Source organism: Pteropus alecto, unplaced genomic scaffold, assembly GCF_000325575.1.
Source record: "Pteropus alecto unplaced genomic scaffold, ASM32557v1 scaffold55, whole genome shotgun sequence".
Taxonomy (NCBI): Eukaryota; Metazoa; Chordata; class Mammalia; order Chiroptera; family Pteropodidae; genus Pteropus; species Pteropus alecto.
The window spans coordinates 356,920-371,894 of NW_006436813.1; the positions used below are offsets into that span (position 1 = coordinate 356,920).

The following is a 14,975-nucleotide window of genomic DNA, read 5'->3' on the forward strand; positions in this document are numbered from 1 at the left end:
AGGGGGGGGGTCTGGGGAGAGGGGTAGGAATGGGGGGGGATCATTTTACTAACTATATAGATATCTAACCAATTACTGTATACTTGAAACTAATTAAAAATTTAAAAACTATGAATAAAAATAAACCCACTGATATGTCAAAAAAAAAATGTTGATATGCATCCTGGCACAATATCCTTATCTTATAGCACACTGGCATTTCAAGTAGCATGGCTCTAGATGTCATAATTAAGTAATTGGATGCTTGAATCTATCCATAGAGTCAGCATGAAAGTGACACCTACAAGTGAAGACTGATACAGGCCTGTAACATTGGCAATTTAATTAAAACTATGTGTACTCTTAACATTGGTGATGTGATTTTCCAAAATTATGGCAAAGTTCTTAGTGAAGTTCCGAATATATAAAGTGCAATCTTCTCTTGATGAATGATGTAGTTGCATTCCCAGAAATCTCAGTGCATATCAAACCATTTGTGTGCGGTTCAGGATTCGGTTCTAGGCTCGGATATGTGGTAGCAGGTCTTTGTCTCCTCCATGAATGTTCTTAGGAACGCCAGAAAATCACGCAAAGTCAAGGCAGTTCTTAAAGGTGAGGAACTACCCTGCACACCGCACACCTGTAGCATTCATAGTCCCTACATACTCCATCTCAGTAGTGACTCCCAGTCACAAATGAAAATGCCCTCCTACATTTCCACAAAACCCTCTAGGGGCATTACCATCCAGAAGAATCCAAAACTCTGAACTTATTGGATGGTCCTAAGATGGAAGTGGTTTCCCCAAGGTCACACATGAGTCCAAGGAGAAACCAGGACCAGCACTTAGGTGCTTGACTCCAATTCAGTCCTACTGTCACCAGCCCAAAGTTTCCTAGAGTACTGCCCACACTCAGTCCTGCCCACTTCTGCTTACTGGCTGCCAGTCTTCCTGGCCATTAACTTGCTAGAGCCTATAAAGCATTAATGATCTAAAATGTTAACTTAAACCCTTGAAAGTCTCATTGCGAGATCTAGATAATATACAGTGATTTCAATGTAGGACGTTTATGGTTTGCTCACACCATAGGATGTTTATGGTTTGCTCGCTAGAGCCTGTAAAGCATTAATGATCTAAAATGTTAACTTAAACCCTTGAAAGTCTCTTTGCGAGATCTAGATAATATACAGTGATTTCAATGTAGGATGTTTATGGTTTGCTCACACTTTGAGAATTATATGTCCTAAAGTTAGTGTTAGAAAATCTATGAAAATAATGGTCTCATGGTGAGATAGTTTTGGAAACCATGGATTAGCCAAAGGTACAAAAGTCATTTTCAGACCCTTTAATAAGTGAATGTAAATGTAAATCTCTAGGATGAAGAATGACTGACTCACTTTCCAAGTTTATTTGATTATGGACTCCCCCAATCCTTGCATGGTTGTTTTGGTTGAGTAGCTTGATGCTAATGAGATATAGATTATTCACATCTCTGCCCTCATTTTGAAGATAAAAGAGAGGAGAAAGAAGATACTAACTGAAGTGAGAAGTTTAAAAAGATTAAGGGAGGTTAATGTATTATTTCAAACAGAAAATAGAGATGAGAGATATTTGATCTTTTTCACTTTAATTTTCTAAGCACTTTAAGGACAAGCTTATGTCTTTTTGTTGTTGTTGTTTGTTTGATTCTTTCCATTGCTTCGGTGCGGAACCTAGCCCATACAGTTGTGTGCCACTTAACGACAGGTATACATTCTGAGAAATGTGTTGTTAGGCAATTTTGTTGTGCAAACATCACGGAGTGCACTTACACAAACCTAAATGGTATAGCCTACTACATACCTAGGCTAGATGGCATAGCCTGCTACTCTTAGGCTACAAGCCTATACAGCGTGTTACTGTACAAAACAACATGAGATTAAATCAAGCACTAGAGAAAATGATGCAATCGAGAGACACAGTAAACATAAGATGTAAGAGGCTGCTGCAGGCATAACATGGCATACTGTTTTACAGCAAACTTGGTTTTCTTATAAGTAGAAAAAGTACACTCTAAAATAATGATCAAGAGTATAATATATAATAGTAAATACATAAACCAATAACAATCATTTATCATTATCAAATATTATACATTGTACATAATTGTGTGCTATATTTAAAAAAAATAGTTTTAGCAAAAATATGAAGTAGCAATTTTTTTTCCTATGTATGGTGATGGACATTAACTAGACTTTTTTTTTAAGGTTGTCCCTGGTTTATTGAAAATATTATAGCACAATAGAAAGATTCAAATGATTCCACATGGTGTTTTGAAATACATCTTAACTGTAGGCTGAGTGACATGCAGTTGAACTGCAAAGTTCAAGGACTTCAGCATTTCCTTAGTGTCAAGACCAACTTCAGTGATCTGCTGATCTCGAGCTGAGACCTCAAGAACAGAATTACCTCTCCTTTCTCTCTCCTCTTCCTGCAGCTCGATGGAGATAACTCTCACAGGGCCTCTCAGAACCTGCCTCATCAGACAAGTGACATAGCTTTCTACCTTGTGCAGAGCTTCCTGCTGGGTACAATGGCAATTGCCTTGCACACCTTCTTGTTGGTGTGGAAGTCGTTGCCCAGGCTCATGTAGAGCACTTCTCGATGATGACCCAGGCTGCCTCCTTCACAGTCTTGGTGCAAATGCAGCCCATCGTAGTGTGTCTCTGGTGAAAGAGGAAATCTAACTAGACTTTTAAAAATTTATTAATTAATTAGTTTAAAAATTATTTTTCCTCTTCACCCAGCTCCCCAACTCCTCTCCTTTAGCATCCATCAACTTGTTCTCTATATCTATGGGTCTGTTTATATTTTGTTTTGTTTGTTCATTTGTTTTGTTTTGGTTTTAGATTCTGCTTATAAGTGAAATCATATGGTATTTGTCTTTCTCTGTCTGACTTAGCAAAAAATCCTCTAGGTCCATCCATGTTGTTGTGAGTGATGAGATTCCACCTTTTTATGGCCGAGTTATATTTCATTGTGTATATGTACCAGCTCTTTTTTATCCATTTATCTATTGATGGATACCTAAGTTACTTCCATAGCTCGGCTATTGTAATTAATGCTGCAGTGAACACAGGGGTGCCTATATTTTCTTTAATTAGTGCTTTTATTTTCTTTGGATAAATGACCAGAAGTGGTATTGATGGGTCATAAGATAGTTGTATTTTTTGAAAAATCTCCATACTGTTTTCCATAGTAGCTGCACCAAGTTATGCACTTTATTACAACTGGCAGTGCAGTAGGTTTGTTTATATCAGCATCACCACAAACACATGAGTAATGCATTGCACCACAACGTTAGGATGGCTATGATGTCGCTAGGTGACAGGAATTGTTCAGCTCCATTATAATCTTATGGGACCACCATGCAGTCTGTTGATGACCAAAATGTCATTATGTGGCACATGACTGTAGCTATTACTCAAATAAAGTTTATTAAACCAATTACTTTATGAATTAAATAATCGATAGCAGTCTACTTAAAGTGTGGTAGGACAGCTTCAGATTGTCCTGAGAAGTGGAATATTTCCTTGTATTTCTTAGGAATAGAGACATTAGAGAACTCCAGAAATTTTACAGCAAAGCATCGCAGAGCCAGCAAAGATGTTCGACCTCCACACGTAACACTAACTGCAATCAGAATGGGCAGGAGCAGCCATGCAGATTATGCACTGTGGAAATTGTGGTAGCACCATTCACTGTTTCTGAGAAGTCTGTTTACAAGTGGGTTGGCTTGATTAGAAATACACGTAGGAATAATTAAAGTACAAATAAAGAGATTTCATAGTTGTTTTACATGATGATGGTTCAAGCTTTAGTGTATTCATTTATATTATATCTTTGGTTGGTCTGGGTACCAGTAGTCATGTACTACAGAGAGGACATTGTGGGTGTTCAGCAAGTTTTTCTGGAACAAAACCTGTTGTTTCAAACCAAACCTGCTCACTTTCTGTACATTACCACTTCTCAGCCAAACTCTATATTCCCATGCCTTTGCTCAAGCCATTCCCTCTACTTACACCACTCTTCCCTTTGGTCTTATTGACACACTGCAACTTATCCAGGGCACAGTTCAAATGTCACCTCTCCTCTGTAGTTTTCTGAGACTTCTTTTTGGCATTCACCTGCCAGTGGCAGAATTCACTGTTGCCTCATGTCTGTGACATCAGCAATTTTTACAGAAACTACTAGTGCATTAACGAAAAGCAGACAGAGCAGGGTTTAAAATCTGGAGCTCTCACTGAAAGCCATGACACTAGGCAGTAACATTTTCTAAGCTTCAGTTTTCTCTCCTTGAAAATGGGAATAGTAATAGGTGATCCTTCATGAGATTGAATTGACGTTGAAGGGAGATAATGTATAGTTAGGATATACATCTGCCTTGCATTACTCCAATAGAAAAATCGAACTGATTACCATGTTTCAATGAGAACATTCTTGAGAGTGGATCTCCATGTTTACGTTTTATCCTGGGAAAATTATCAAAATTAACCAGTAGTGCTTATTTGTTTAAAAAGATTAATTAATGGTTAAATAATAAAATGCATCTTTTCTTTCTTCTGTCTCCTAACCCTTCTTCTTAGAAAACATTACTATCATATTTGTTACTAGTGGTTGGAGAATCCTGAAAGCTACTCTACGTACCCCATATTGTATGGTATGGTATGCCATCCCATAAAGTCACTAACAACCCATTTAGTAAACAACCCATGGGTTCAGCTGTCTTGACTGGAAAAATAGGCCTGGTGTTTACAGAGTTGGCATTCCCAAGGACACATCAGCGATCTCATGTTTGACAAAGGACAAGTAATTCACTGTCTGAAATATCACAGCAAGGATCAAGCCTTTCTCCAGCCTGGCCTGAGAGGTAGCGTTACAAAGCTGGGCCTGAATCAACACACCACCTATTCCCTACATGAGATCCAGTATGGGACTTCCTTGCAACTTTTGATCAATTCTCCAAATATGCCTTAAGAAATTTAATCCACCAGCAAAGCTCATGCCTGGTCTATATAAATAACAGTAACTATCAGCTTTTAGACATTTTGGGAATACCCATGTTCCCTAAAACCCCTCCGCACACCTCCATGCTTATGAATACTTTTCCCTATGCATATTCTGTCTTATTGTCCCCTCATCTAATGTATGACAAAAATGCTATCAGACGTGTTTATCTACCTCACTAACCCAATTCCACTTTTCCCTTTAAAATTGTTTGCTTGTGCCATGTATGAACTTCAAACCCAAATCTTTGCACCTCTGTATGTTCTCTTGATTTTTCGATTACACGCAGTCTTTTATTTATATGAAAGTAGTGTGTACCTATTTCCTATTTCATTTTGTTTTTTCCACTTATCCTATCTCCCACATGCTCTTTATATAGTGATCATAATCTACATAATTGTTATTTGGAAAATTTATACTTTTCTATCTTGTTAATTAAAAAGACTTTTCTTAGTTGACTCAATTGTTTTTGTCATTGGGGTTTGTTTTAACTTTTTTATCTGTCTTATAAAAGGCACTAGTAGGAAAATGTTTGTATCTTTTATTTGTTTATTTATTTCCTTGGGAGTATATTTCTTAAATAGAATTATGTGACCACAGCTCTTGTAACATTTTCAAGTTACTTATCCAACCAATTTGCATCTACCAAGTAATATGTAAGTGTTTCCTTATAATTACAGAATATTACTCTTTTAATTTTTATAATCAATTTAATAGCATTATAATAATGCCTTAAACCTATTTTGGGTTGCATTTTTTTCTCTACTAGGAAGCTTGCGAATTCTTCAATGTGAATATTTACTATCCGCATTTATTTGAGTATAAATTATATTTGGTCACAGAATAAGTTACCTGCTTTTGTTGGACATTGAATAACAATTAGACATAGAGACAGATGATGTTAATGACAATAATAGGCATAACACAAAATTATTTAATGAAAAAATTAGGAAAGATAGAGAGCTATTCTAAACTCCCAAAATAGAAGACTGTCGCGTGCACGCACACACACGCACACACACACACACGCATTTCTATGTATGGCTTAATACATCTGATTATCAAAAGGATAAAAATCAAAATAAATAGAGAAAAAATAGACAAACATAAATGCAATACAAGGTTATCAAGTAACTGCTATGGTAATCCAAGTGGCCACTGTATTCAAAAACATCAATATTAGGTACAGATTGATGGCAAGACCTGACACATCACTTGAATAAATCAAACAGGATTATTTATCCAAAAGCACACAAGGTTATTTATCCAAATTAATTCAGTTAACTCAGAGGGATAAACAAATTTTCCACAGACAGAAGTACAAATATCTTGACTCTAAATTCGGAATAAGTATAGGACCAATTTAAAGTAAATTATAAAACCATATATATTATATGTATATTCTGCAGTTTCATTTTATATTATATGCGGAAGCATTACATATTAGCTTTACTGTAAGTTATTGGAATACATGCTGTAGAATTAGCTAAAATCACTCAAGAACTGGGTAGAGGTCAGTTTTTTGAGACAGATGCTTTCAAAATCCCAAATTTTCAACATAGCATTTCCCAATTATGATATACCAGAAGCCAAATTATATGTTTAATAATACCAATTCCATTTGCATAACACTTTACAGTTTCTGAAATGTTCACAGAGATATCTCATCTGAAGATAGTAAGGCAGGTCATGATCATAATGTAGATATCTGATACACAGAGACTAAGTCACGTGCCCAGTGTCACAAAAACAACTAAAATATTGAGGCAGATGTTTTCAATATTCATTCATTCAACAAATATCTAGGATGCTAAGACTCTGTTTTAGGGTCTGGTCAATGGTAGAGTTAGATAAGGTCCTTGCTCTCCAGTTTACATTCTAATGGAACAGAGAATAAATAAGTAAACACAGAATATAATTTTAGATAAATGCTCTAAAGAGAACATGGTAATGAGTTAGAATGGTTGCAGAATGGCACAACCAGAGGTCAGAGATGGTCTAAGGAGGTGACATTACATCTGAACTGAGGCCTGAACGAGGACAAATCACCCATGTGAAGGTCTATAAAGGCAGAGGAAAAAGCAGGTATAAAATTCTAGAGGTAGGAAAGATCTTGGACAGCAAGGTAGACAAATAGCTGGAAGTGGAATGAGATGGAGGAGTGTAGAGAGGGAGATGTGTATAGAGAGAGAGAGACCTGGTTACCAGAGCCCGTAGGCCACTGACTCCAGGACATAGGATTTAAAGTAAAAGATATGGTGAGATGATCTGATTTACATTTTAAAGAAATCACTCAAGCAGCCACAAAATGAAAGAACTATAATACAATCAGGTAGCAGCACCTTGAGCTGCAGAAGTACTAATAACAGTCTATTCCTTGGAGAACATTTCTAGAGAGTGGATGCATGGGTGGTTGTTACCTCTGAGACTTCACATGTGTAGTATACACTTAACATAATTTCATAATTTTTAAAGGTAAATTATAGAGATGTAAGAGTGGAAGCAGAAAAACCACTAGAATATTACTCTAACGGTCCTGGATTGAGGCGGTGGTAACTTGGGAGTAGTAGAGGTATGAAGTAATGCAATTTGGAATATACTTCAGAAGTATGGTAAATAGGTCTTCCTGATGGAGGCAAGGACAGGAATCAAGGCTGACCAGTGGTTCTCAATGTGAAACGATTTTGCCTCCCAGGGGACATCTGTAATGTCTGGAGACATTTTTGGTTGTCACAATTAGGGAGGAAGGGGTTGCTGCTGGCCAGTAGAAGCCAAGGATGCTGCTGAACATACTACAATGCACAGCAGTGCTGCAAAACAAGGAATTATATGGCTAAAAAGTGTTAATAGTGCAGAGGTTGAGAAATCCTGATCTAGACTGATTCTAACTGGTTCCCATCCCAGAAGACCTATACTTCTAGGAGAATCTACAAAAACAAACAAACAAACAAAAAATCCCCCCCCCCCAAAGAACTAGAAATGGAGGCCCTTTTTTGTTTTCAATATTTAGAGAAACAAAAATGGTTGTATACATGAAAATAAAGTTTATTTGTTTGGAGCTAAATTATATCACTCTGGTGAACACCACTGATCAGAAGATCTGATTGGTTAGGTCTAATAAAATATGAAAAAAATCAATTACCAATTAATAAGTGCCATTTGTTGAACTTTCTTAAACTGCAACTGAAAAAATTCTAGTTAGCAATACCAACATTGCTTTTAATTTTCCCCTTTACCAGTTTTCTTAAATCTGTACTCCAATAGTACTGCTTTTCCCAATATAAATTCCCCCAAAATCACTGAAAAAGATAATCAGAACTATAAATGGATACGATGGTAGGAAAAGCTCGAGGGAAATAATAACCCGCTTGTATCTATGTGTAACTGTATAGTTATCTGACTTACTTTGGGCCTTGAACACATAAGTTTTAGGAATGAGGAAGACTGCAGCACGCATTTCTCTCAATTACTCAAAGACTAAGAATGGGAAAAGTACTCTTTTAGATCTAATTAACAAAACAAAATGCCAAAGTTGGTAAAGTTCATTTTACCTCATTATTGATTATCAAAAATGAAATAATTTGGAAAAAAGTCACTGTAATCGTCTCCTAAAGCATCTTCCTAGTAAGTCTGGAACTATTAATGCAGTAAATTATATGCCACGATACACTCAGGAAGTTCTGAAGGTCTGAAATGATTTGGTAACTTAAGTAAATGACAGAAAATACCAACACACACACACACACACACACACACACACACACACACACACACGCACCCCCCTCACCCCCTCCCGAAAATGACAATTCAGAACATCATCTTACATTTGATTTCTCACAGGTGGAAACTATTTCTAAGCTACGGAGTCAATTTTGGTTAAGAAATGGATGCTGTTCTTAATTACAAGCACCTCAATAAAACTGGTCACGGGCACACACAATACTAGGTTATTAAGTCTGGTTAAAACAATTTTAGGAACAACTACGGCCGTCATACTGTTATAGCTTCATCTGCATTTACACAAAAACTTCAGAAATCAGCTCAAGAACTAAGAAGCTTCCAGCGTGAATTCATCCCCGCTTGTGATAAAACTCAACACTCTGACAAACTAGAAGTAAAATACAGGGGCGCTTTACTACCCTGAAAATCGTGTCCACTTCCCGCACGACCCCGCGGACCTTTTCGGGAGCATCACAGAGCGGCGTCCCGGGCCTCCTTCCAGGCGCACTCCTGGCTGCGGCGCTCTCCAGACGCTATAGGGTCGTTATGCTCCTGACACCACCCTCTTCTCCATGGATACACAGAATTACCCTTGGCGGAAAATTCACAGACACTATGTACCTTAGGCGGCGATTGTTAAGAAACACTACTGTTTTTTCAGGTTTTCGGAAACTTGAGGCTACCGCGGTCGCCCTGCCAATCTCACCCACTACCCCAGAGGAACAGCCACAAAGCCTCAACCCAAGACCGCGCGGAAATCATATTTAAAGAAAATATTCTTTGGGCCAGGCTGTGCCCTTTGCTTAAGACTTCTTTTAGAGACTGTATTCAATTGCTAGGGGGGCCTTGCAAAGATGAGGGAAACACATGATGTGTAAGAAATAGTTCAGTTAACTTTTAATACTACTAAGGAAAAGAGTAGCTCAAGCCCAGTGAATAGTAGCTAACATTCTGCCTCAATAACAGTAGAACAGTGTGAGACTGTGGCCAACCGGAGAATGCGTGTCTCCCATTATTTGTTTGCTTTTAACTTTTTATTATAAACATTTAAAAATACAAAATAGTAGATGAAGCCCTTGAGCTCATTACCCAGCTCATTGATCCTAGCCAATTATAGAGGTCCTTGCCCACATTTGCATCTGGCAAGTAAGAGCAGGACTATTCAACTCGCCTGAGAGTTATATGCCAGATCATGGGGCCAACACTGCCAAATTTTTAAAAGAAGCTACATATTTTTATTTTTATTTGAAACCTCCTGATTTATTTGAAACTTTCTGATTTTTATATGTTGCCAATTTGTTAAAAATATGTAATATTCTATAGAAGTCGAGATTGTGCTGTCAGTTGCTAACATTTAGTAACAATACATACTGTTGGAGAAAATGCTGGAGGTAGGAGAGAAAATGCAGACAAATGCTGAGCTCATATTGGGCCCCTTACATATACCTGCGTGCAAAAACCTTGCCCCATGAATGGGCCAAAGCTGGTTCACAGGTTTTCCTCTTACCTTAGACATTGAACTCCTTGAGGAAACTTCTCGAGGGAACTAACAATCTCTTCCCAGAGCCCAGAAGATAATTGTAACTAATAGAGTTTTATGGAATTAATGAGCAAATAGAAACATGAGAGTCTTTCTTTCTTGTTATGCTTGAGTCTTAAAGTCACTTCAAACACCAACAAATGAAGGTGTAGCTAGGTCCACTGATATAATTATTATTTTCTTTGTTGTTTAGAAAGAAATTTTACTGTAAAATGCTACATTCTAACTAATTAAAATTGGAAAAATTAATACACGTATTTTCTAGATTGATTTATACTTTTATTTTTAGGAGGTCATGAATTGATTATCAAAAGTAATGTGATTTGTGGCCACCACAGAAAATAAAAACATATAGTATTGCTAATTAGATAGTGTTTACATATTTGAATACTAAAGACTGTCAGCTATTTGAGAGTGAGGACTATGCCTTAGACTTAAAAAATATTGATATACAATTCACATAACATAGAAGTCATTTTTAAAATGTACAATTCAGTGGCTTTTTGTATATTTGTAAAGTCGTGCAACCATCACTATCAAAATCCAGAACATTTTCATGACCCCCAAAAGGAAACCTTATACCCAATAGCAGTCACATCCCCTCTTCACTCCACTCCCCTCCCCCAACCACTGACCTACTTTTTGTTTCTATGGATTTGCTTCTTCTGGACACTTCATATAAATAGAATTATATGATATGTGGTCTTTTGTATCTGGCTTCTTTTACTTAGCATAATGTGTTTAAGGCTCATCCATGTTGTGGCATGTATCACTAACAAATTTCTTTTTATGGCTATTCCCTTGTTTAGATATACTACGTTTTATTTATCCATTCATCAGTTGATGGATGTTTGGATTGTTTCTACTCTTTAGCTATTATAAATAATGCAGCTATGAATATTCATGTCCAAGGTTTTGTGGACATGAATATTCATAGCTGCATTATTTATAATAGCATACATTTTCAGTTTTCTTGAGTATGTACTTAGGAGTGGAATTGCTGGGTCATATTGTAATTTTGTATTTAACTTTTTGAGAAACTACTAGACTTTTTCAAAGTGGCTGCACCATTTTACATTCCTACCAGCGATGTTTGAGAGTTCCAATTTTCCCACATCCTTGTCAACACTTGTTATTGTCCACCTGCTTGATTATAGTCATCCTAGTAGATATGAAGTGGTATATCATGTGGTTTTGATTTGCATTTTCCTAATGACTAATAATGTGAACATCTTTTTATGTGCTATTAGGCCATTTGTATATTTTCTTTGGAGAAATGTTTATAAAACCTTTTAAAATTATGTTTTTGTCTTTTTACTGTTGAGCTGTATTTGCTCTTTATATACCCTGGATATTAGACCATTATCAGATATATAAAGTGCAAATATTTTCTCCCATTCTGTGAGTCATCTTTTCTTGATACCCTTTGAAGTCCAAAAGTTTTTTAATTTTGGTAAACTCTAACTTATCTACCTTTTCTTTTGTTGCTTGCGCTTTTGGTGTCATATCAAAGAAATCATTGCCGGATTCGAGGTCATAAAAAATTATACCTATGCTTTCTTCTAAGAGTTTTATAGTTTTAGCTCTTATATTTAGGTCTTTAATCCATTTTGAGTAAATTTTGTATACGGTGTGAATAGAGGTCCACAGTTGTTTATTTGCATGTGAATATCCAGTTGTCCCAGCTCCATTAGTTAAAAAGACTATTCTTTCCCCATTAAGTAGTCTTGGCACTATGTTTTAGACTTTTAAATTTTTATTCCTTATAGGACTAACCATAGTTCCTTTTACCTGGTAAGCAGATAAATATATTTGTTGAATTAAAATGAAATTATGAGTAATTAAAGCCCTTGTTGACCTAAGAGCTAAAACTTTCACAGAGGACTTTACCCAAAGGGGTAAAAATTTTTTTAGGAGTTTGAGTACATAGCTCTGCAATAGAGTTCCCCATTTACTCCTGGGCTGGACCAGATCTACTCAGAAATACTGGAGAACAGCTTAACCAATAGGGTTTAGAGTCTGTTGTTTCGATATCCACTTTCTGGGGTGCAAAAGGCTACAAGGATTCTTTCCTAAGAAGAGTTTGAGAAAGGATTTTATTCTCTTCAGTGTAGGCGATCTTACCCGGTTTAGCAGATACTGGGTCTGGGCACTATTACCTGCCCAGTACACCTCACTGATAGATCCTGGCCCTCTTTTCTGTCGAACCTAGAGAGGCTCTCACCATCTTTCCAACACTAGACTCCAGGCAGACCAGCCACTTAATCTAAGTGGAAACAAGAACGAAACTTGTTTGCCTAACCCTGCCAAGTCACAGTGATTCCCAAAGTTAAAATGGCAAGTTACGTGATTATGTAGCACTCTGAGAGGTAGCCAAACAAGTGAACAAAGACCTTTTTAAATTTTAAGCTTTTATTTAAATTGGATGAAATTATGAATTGCAGTATTTGATTTTCCAAGTTCAAGCTAGTTTACATTTATCAAATTTGTTCCTGAAATAATGTTTATTATATAACACTTGGTTTATTTGGATTATAACATTTTGGGTAGGATTTTTGCTTATGTGCTAAAATGTTTCTTTTTTAAAAATTCTTTTTTTTTTTTTTTTAAAAGAGTACCCATGAATCCTACCACACAACAAAAATCCCAGTTGTAGGTGGGCTTAAGTTTCTCTTTTTCCAAGGTTCTCTGGGCTCTCCCACTCTCCAAGAACACAGACCACCTTTTCAGCTTCATTCTGTTTGCTGTCAAGGAGAACTGCCTGCTTCTCAGACCTCCCCACAAATTGCCTGGATGCTGAGCATCCAAGTGAGCAGATCCCAGGGTTGAGCCAGCACCACTCCCCCAGGCACTGGGATCATCAGCAGAGACACAGTGTAGGGTAGCACCACTATCCTCCTGGCCAAGCTCACCGGGGCATCGCTCAGTCTCTTTGAAGGAGCCATCAGGCAGTCATGCCACGCTTCTGCAGGCTGACCTGGGTTTGGCCGGGTGGTAGTGGTGGGAAGTGCCAGCCAGTACAGAATGAGGAGGATCCTACGTAGCAATTAAGTGGGAATAAATAGCCATTACCATGGAGGCCTGACAACTGTAGGAGACCGCAGTCTATTCACGAGCAACTGCTTATTTTCCCATTGATCCTTGGCGGGATAGGGCCTTACCTTCTGCAGTGCCCCAAATAACAGGCTCGCAAAGCCCAGTGCTAAGAGGTGGCATCTGAGAAGAATCCGCTCAGGTCTTCCTGTGTGTTTCATCTTAAGGCCTGCCAGGAGAAGAGATAATTATGGGTCTGAGATTTTGCTCCATCACAGACAATGAAGGGATCAACAGATGCCTCTCTGAAATCAGATTAAAAAAATTTTAAAAGGTTTCGGCTCAAGAGGATACTAGCATTTCCCACAGGTTTCGGTTGGATAAAAAAGAAAAAGAAATGGGGAAGGAAGAAAGAGAGGAGGGAAGGGAAACTTGGAGTTCTTAAATATGGAAATAATCTTTTTGAAGGGTGGTAAACAGATTTCACTTTTCTAGTGTCTCCCCTTAGATGTCTTTCCGGTGGCCTGTCACACCAGCTGAAAGTCTCTCATTCAGAACTCATTTCATAGGGAGCAAGAATCCCCCATGGAAGCCCAGGACCTTGTACAGTCACTGCCACCCCAGCTAACCATGATCTGATTTCTGTCACCATGTATCAGTTTTGTCTAGTTTAGAAGTTCATACAAAAGGGATACATAATGTGTGCTCTTTTTTCCTGGCTTCTTCTACTAGCATGATAATTGTGAGATGTATCCATTTTATTGCATGTATCAACAGTTCATTGTAATTTATTGCTGAATAATATTGCATTGTGTAGCTATACCTCAATTTGTTTTTCTAGTCACCTAACAATGGAAATTTGGTTGCTTCCAGTTCTTGGCTATTATGAATAAAGCTACTATGAACATTTCTATGAAAGCTATTTTGTAGATGTTTCTACCTAGAATGGAATTTGCTGGATATAGGAGCAATGAATTTATAATGTTTATAAATTGCAATCTGGTTTTCAGTGGGGGTTGTACCATTTTACTCTCCTATCATCTGTGTATGAGCTTCTGATTGCTCCACATTCTTGTCAACTCTTGTAATTATCAGTGTTTTAAAATTGTATTATTATTGTGTTTTTCATAGCATTTCCTTGATAACACATTATTTGGAATATAGTTTCATGTACTTATTAGTCATTTGTATCTTTTCTATAGTCAAGATATTGACCATTTTGAAAATTGGGTTGGTTTGCTTATTATTGAGTTTTCTGAATTCTTTTTATGTTGGGATTCAAGACATTTGTCATCTGTATGCATTGTGAATATTTTCTCCTAGTCTGTGGCTTGCCTTTTATCACTGTAGAGTAGAAGTGTTGATGAGTCAAAATTATTTCTTTCTTCTTTAGCAGTTAATATTTTTGCTGTCTTATCTAAGAAATCTTTGAGAGCCCTAAGATTGCTTTTTCCCCTCTTTTCCCCTCTGGAAGCTTTATATTTTTAGCTTTTATGTTAGATCTGTGATGTATCTCATATTAATTTTATGTATGGAGTAGGCTGGGATTGGGGTTCATATTTTTTTTAAAAAATATACAGTTGTTCCATTTCCCTTTGTTAAAAAGACTTTTCTTTCTCCATTGATTGATTTGGCATTTTGGTTGAAAATAAATCGTT

General features: G+C 37.0%; 1 pseudogene; it reads right to left on the minus strand.

Annotated features, from left to right (window-relative positions):
* Nucleotides 1–2,268: 2,268 nt before the first annotated feature.
* LOC102897769 lies at nucleotides 2,269–2,671 on the minus strand (annotated as a pseudogene).
* Between the last annotated feature and the right edge of the window lie 12,304 nt (nucleotides 2,672–14,975).